The sequence below is a fragment of the Gossypium hirsutum genome, chromosome D12 (assembly GCF_007990345.1).
Source record: "Gossypium hirsutum isolate 1008001.06 chromosome D12, Gossypium_hirsutum_v2.1, whole genome shotgun sequence".
In the NCBI taxonomy this organism is placed as follows: domain Eukaryota; kingdom Viridiplantae; phylum Streptophyta; class Magnoliopsida; order Malvales; family Malvaceae; genus Gossypium; species Gossypium hirsutum.
Window position 1 is genome coordinate 16,576,983 of NC_053448.1, and position 6,818 is coordinate 16,583,800.

At 33.1% G+C, this 6,818-nt stretch overlaps 1 pseudogene; it reads right to left on the bottom strand.

Moving 5' to 3' along the window:
- Positions 1 to 443: 443 nt before the first annotated feature.
- Positions 444 to 6,129, bottom strand: LOC107945684 (phosphoenolpyruvate carboxylase, housekeeping isozyme-like; annotated as a pseudogene).
- Positions 6,130 to 6,818: the final 689 nt, after the last annotated feature.

A 6,818-nucleotide genomic window follows, 5' to 3' on the forward strand; every position in this document is an offset into this window, starting at 1 on the left:
TTAAGTTTATAATACTTTATATTATGTAATTTTTATATATTATGTAATTTAGAACACATTAAAAAAATAAACCTATACTAAATATATAATATTACTCTAATGTAAATATTAAACAAATGTTAAGATGAATATATAAAAAATTTTAATAAATAAAAAATATATAAAATTATTAAATATTAAAATATAAATATAAATATATTTTTTAAAAAAGTAAAAGAAATAATTTGGACGGCCTAAAATAGGCTTGGGTTAGTTTTTTTTGTAAATATAGGTTAATTTGTAATAAAATTAAGATCCAAATTTTTGTCAAACCGAACTTAAACAAGCTTAAAATATATTAATATTATACTTAAGCTCCACCCTAACCTGACCTAAACACCTCCATCTCCCCTCTCCCAACTGATTTTATACATTTTGGTAATTAATTTGGTACTCAGACGGTAAACAACACACTCAAAGGGGAAAATTTTCGCCCATGGTATCCATGTTTTTCACCTTCATGCATATTTGAAGATGGTCCTCATATCGAAAGAAAAGGGGAAACAAAAGTTGTTTCCAGTTCTAGATGATTAAACCAGAAAAAAAAATAATAAAGGATTTATTGGATGCAAAATCGGGCCTTGAAAGGCAACGCATTTCATACAAATAAATTGAGAATAAGAAAGGAAGAGGGGGTTTCAACCAGTGTTTTGCATGCCAGCAGCGATACCCTTCATGGTCAAAATAAGTGTGTCTTCAATACCAGGAGCATACTCGCTTTTAGGATTAAGGTTCACAAGTTCCGCAGCAGGCTTCCTTGACTGCGTGGATTGCTTGGCTAAAGGAGGCTTCACCTTGGTGTGATAATCAGGGTCTCGGATCCTTTTCAAAGTGTACGCTTGGCACACATTAAGTGTTGTGATGTAAGCATCACGAAGACGAAGTCTCTGCTTCAAGTATGGGTCTCCTTCAAGAAGATCTTTGTGTCCAGCAGCCTACAATGCAATGGAAGAAAGTTAATTTTGGTTAAGCCTATGATGAATATATCCTATATATTACCTCCAGAACAAGACGTTTCGTATCTTCATAGTTAGTTCTCAATTTCTGTCCGAAAGGCCAGAGATCTTGAGATACTAGCAGCTTCTCATATAAAGCCGCGATTCCAGGGTTTCCCTTGGAAAACACCATTTCTATCAAGTCCATTGTGACCTTAAAGAAAGGCCATTGGTTGTACATGGTCTGAAGAATTTGGAGATTCTTTTTATCCTTGTCGATCACATGCTTAATAGCAGCCCCGAAGCCAAGCCACACAGGCAAATGAAATCTTGTTTGAGTCCACGCAAAGATCCAGGGGATTGCACGGAGTGTTTCGATGCCTCCACTTGGCTTTCTTTTGATGGTCGACTGCCAATATTCATCCGACCATACTCCAATTCTGGTGTTGCCTGCAACCATTCAAAATTCACTGTTGGGAAGTACTTTTAATCAAAATTTGTTGGTACCAAATAATGGTGAAATACTTACCAGGCGGAAGTATTCAACAAATCGAGGTTCCTGGAAGACTACAGAACGGTATTCCTTGGTTGCAACAACTGCCATTTCATCCATGAGTGCACGCCATTCAGGCTTTGGTGACACAGGGGGATGCATTCCATGTTCAAGCGTAGCAGCAGTAAAACGTTGGAGTGCCCTGAAGCACAAGTGCTCCTCTCCAAATGATTGTTCTATAACTTCACCTTGAACTGTTACACGAAGTGATCCATTAATTGTGTCGGGTGGTTGAGACAGTATAGCAAGATGTGTTGGTCCACCTCCACGTCCAACTGTCCCTCCTCGACCATGGAACATCGTAAGCTTAACACCATACTGCTTTGCCACCTTTACAAGTTCCTCTTGTGTCTTGTACAGCTGCCAAGCAGCAGAGAGACGACCAGCATCCTTACCAGAATCTGAGTAACCTATCATTACTTCTTGCTTTCCATTGATCCGGTTAATATACCAATCTATAGAGAAGAGACGAGCCACAGCAGCAGGAGCAGCTTCGAGATCAGCGAGCTTTTCGAACAATGGAACAACCCGTAACGGTTGTTTCACATGGCATTCACGTTGTAAAAGCTCAACCGCAAGCACATCAGATGGGGTTGTTGCCATTGAGATTATATAGGCACCGAAGTTATCTGGCGGTAGTTCTGAAATGACATGGAATGTGTTCAACACATCAGCTACTTCCTCTGTTTTGGGAAGATCAGGGCCAAATAGAGGTCGTTTCCCTCTGAGTTCAGATAAGAGCCATTCTTGTCGGCGTTCCTCTGGCCATTCTCGATAAGATCCAATATCTAGATGCTTTGTAATGGCATCAAGGACATCAGTGTGCCTGTCAGACTCCTGTCGGATATCAAGTCTTACAAGTGAAAGCCCAAAAGTGGAAACTTGTCGTAAGAAATCAAGAAGGCTTCCATCAGCTATTGATCTATCACCACAGGCGCAAAGTGATCTATAGCAGAGCTCAAGAGGCTCCAGGAACTACAGGATATCAGAATTGAACCAGTCAACAAAAACAAAAAAAAGCTTTTTATGGAAAGCGAAAATGAAGATGATTTGAAGGATTTTAAAAGAAACCTGTTCCACATTGGTGAAAGTTACTTCTTCAGGAATGTCAGAAATCCCATTGGCCAGTAGGTTACGAGCACGTTCACGTGTGTTGTATAACTTGTCCCTCAAGTCACCAAGAATAACACGATAGGGCTCATTTGGTGGAATCCGTTTCCAAAATTCTGAGCTCAAACAAATTTCAAAATCAAACAAACCATACAGTGCTACGGATTACTTCTAGTTAGATTACATTTTGTTTTATTTACACATTAGATCTAAGAGAAAATTAGTCATTTCTATTAAAAATTTCATCGTTGTTAAAAACTAGTGTGGTTAATAGAATAATTAAAGAATCACACATGACGTGCTACATGTATCTCATTCTGACATAAAAGGATCGATTTTTATTAGTAAAAACGGATGAAATATTTAATAGAATGACTAAATTACTTTTTGATCTAACGTACGAATACTAATTTGATCATTTTTTGAGTAGAGAAGATAAAATGCAATCTAACTTTTAATACAAAGTCCTCTTTAAGAAGAACTAGTGATTAGTGATAAACTAAAACCAATCTAAAAAACACATGGTTAAGATGATAGTTAGAACCTATGTAATGCTTTGCATCTTTTCTTGAAGACCTAAGAAGTACATCTGCACGAAGACGAAGTTCATCATTGCATCGCCACATTGATAGCTGAAAACAGAAGAAACATGAAGAATGGATCAAAATTGTAATAAATCATCAACTACGTTCTATCCATAAATGTAATACCTCAAACATAAGATCCTCTATTTGAGAGAAGTACAAGTTAGCAGCCATCATTCTAGCCAATAAGCATACATCTCTTGTAACTTCAGGAGTTACCCAGGGATTTCCTGCGTACCACATCAAATAGACATCTCACACTTAGAGATGTTAGAATTAAAATAGCTGAATTTGGAAAAGAAGGATACCGTCACGATCCCCTCCCATCCATGAAGAGAATTGAATAAGAGGGGCATTATAAGGAACACGTTCATTTATCCCTATGTTCTTCAAAGCCGTGTCGATACGACGCAAAAATTGTGGTACACCTTTCCAGATGGTTTCGTGGAAGTAGCTCATTCCTGCCCTCATCTCATCTTGTGGGGTGGGAGGGTTTCTTCGGATCTCATCCGTACGGAAAGCAGCTTGAATCTGTATTTAATAAAAGAGAAATAGTTGTGAGCATGCCAATCAACACATTAATCTCATTATTGCTATTTTTTGTTATTTTTTAAGCTTCATATTTGCTTGTCCAAATCATCAGTTATGGCTTGACATAAGCTTTCTTGTTAGAAGATTTTCATATGAATTTTTGGGTTTCAATAAGAAAATAATTTAACCATTGAAATAGTGATTTGGAATGACTTATAAATACAATTAATTTTCTGTATAATAATTATCCTCTATAACAACATTTTATTTTAACAATTAAGTTTGTTATAGAACCGAATTTTTATAATTTATTTTTATCTCCTATAATAGTTTTTATCTATAACAACAATCATAAAGTATAAAATACACTCTTTACTAAATTAAATCTTTATAACATCTCATTGTTTCAAATTTTAGTAAAATTAGTTCTATTCCTAAGTGAAGTAAAAATAATAAATTTTAATTAAAATATTTAAATTTTATATAAATATGTATTAATATTATTTTATTAAATAGAATAAAATAATATAAATAAATGAAATTACATTTGTAAATTTTATTAAAGATATGATCTAAATCTCACTAATTAATATTATTAATAATGTAATATATATTTTTATTAGAAAATTAAGATAAAATATGATTTGAATCTAAAATGTTATAGGTGTATAACAACCTCTCTATAATATCCAAAATTTTGACAGACAAACGAGATGTATGTGTGAAACTTTTGGTTAAAATATATCCAAGTGAAAATAAAACGAATATTATTTGATTCATAAACAATTCTATTTTTTTAAACTCTACAAGTAGATTAAAAAAAACACTGTCTAAACAATAAGAAAATTAAAACAAATCCTTTTGCATATAAACAATAATTTTTTTTTCCTATTTGATACATCATACTGAAATTTTTATAATTTACATAAAAAATTTAAAAGATGACACATATCTCATTTAATATAAAAAATTTAAAACATTAAAAAAATAAAAGTTGGCACTCTATATAATAAAAAAGCAATGAAGAATCTTCTCGTATACAAAAGAAATTTCAATCAAATATCTAAAAGACTATAAGAATATATAGATACACATATTAGTAGTTTGAATTGGGTAAAAGTATTATGGAGGTCTCTTTATTAAAAATTCAATTGTATTTTATTCATTTTACTCAAGAAAAAAGTAAATTAGTTCCTATATATTAGATTAAAGAATAAATCGGTCCTTTCTGTTAAAATTTTCATCCATTTCTGTTATTAAAAATTAGAGGGGTTCACGGAATAACTAAATAGTTACACGAGTGTGCTGATGTACAATGATGAGTTTTTAACAGAAAGACCAATTTACTCTTTAATCTTACATACAAAAATTAGTTTGTCTATTTTTTAACTAAAGGCACTAAACTTTGATCAGGTTATGATGGGCATATTCATACCTCCCTTTGTAGCGCCTCATCTAGTTCCTGCTTATCATCTGGCGTAATGTCTTTAGCATACAACTGAGTCAAACACTCACGAATCCTGAAAGTTTGGCAATGACAAAATATATGAGATATTTTAAAATGCTGAGACAGAGTGGATTGATACGAACCTTCCATGCTTTTGGAGTAAAGATCTTCGAACAGACTGAGTTGGATGGGCAGTGAAGACCAAATCTACAGTCTGATTCTTAAGAGCATCAAAAACTTCATCAGGTGACTTGTTCAATTGTCCCACTAATCTCTTGAGAGTCTCTTCAATGTCAGATTCAGTGGTTGCTGAGCTTTCATCAGCAAAGTCTCCTTTTTTCATCTTGATCCTCCTCCTATATGCAATTTGAACCTCCTCGGCCAAATTGGCTAAGTTAAGCATGTGGGAGAAGGATTTGGTTACGACGATTGAGTCCCCTGGATCCAAACTTGTTATGACTTTCCCAAGCTCTTCCAATATTTTAGGGTCATGCTTTCCTTCATACTCAGCTGAAAGTTCATAACATTCTTGAACCTAACATCAACATTTTAACATTAATAATCATAGTAATGATTTGAGAGAGGGAATGAAGCCAGAAAGGATTAATTACCGTTTCTCTGATATCTTCCCCATGTAAATCTTGAAGAATATCAAGAAAACGATCCAATAGCAAAGCATCATATTCCACCAACTTATCATCTTCCGAGACTTTGGCAGGTGCCAATAGCCTTAGCTGTGCATCTATTGATGTCAACTTCTCTACTTTCCTACTCGCCATTTTCTTATGGATCAAAACATTCACAAGTGGAGTTATTTGTTATATTATAAAGCAGTGAAGAAATTTTCTACAAACTGATTAAATTAGGAGACATTCAGAAAAAGTAGAAGCCCAAAAGAGAGACTTTTACTCTCTTTCCTTTCTTAAGGTATCAATCATCATAACAGAAACACACTTCCTTCGCTCGCTTTGTTTATTTTATATTTTTTAGCAACAAAAAAAGCAACTATTTTTTCTTTTTTCTTTTTTAATTAACAACCTCATATTTTAAAATATTGACCTTGTTCACACAAAAAATTATTTTATTTTATAGTTTAAATATATAATTTGCATTCTATAAGGAAAACAAATTGGAACTTAGTTGGCTCGCGGGTGGTGAGTAAAATTTAGGTTTTATAAAGATATTAAATTATTTTAATAATAAAATATGTAAATTACAAGTGAAACAATATCATCTTAAATAAATAAATAAAACGAACAGTTTAGATCTGAACTTAAATGTCTACTAAATCAATAAAATTTTTAAGGTACAACTTGAATTAACAACCCAAACATATTGCATGGCCATGCAACAACAGCTGAGTATAGGCTACTGTTGTAGCTTTAGAAATTGGAATGTGCTGTAGCAATTATGAAGCACTGCCAGATCCTTAAAAATAAAAAGGGAAAAAAAAAACATCAAATTCTAAAATTTATAAGATTGATTTCTTTTATTTTGTGCTAATTTTACCTTTCTTGTCACCAAGTTCGGCGATATACGCACTTAGGTGTGTAAGTGACTCCTTAATTTAATTGTTTGAGATAAAATATTATTTTAAAAAAATATTGTAAAATATGTTG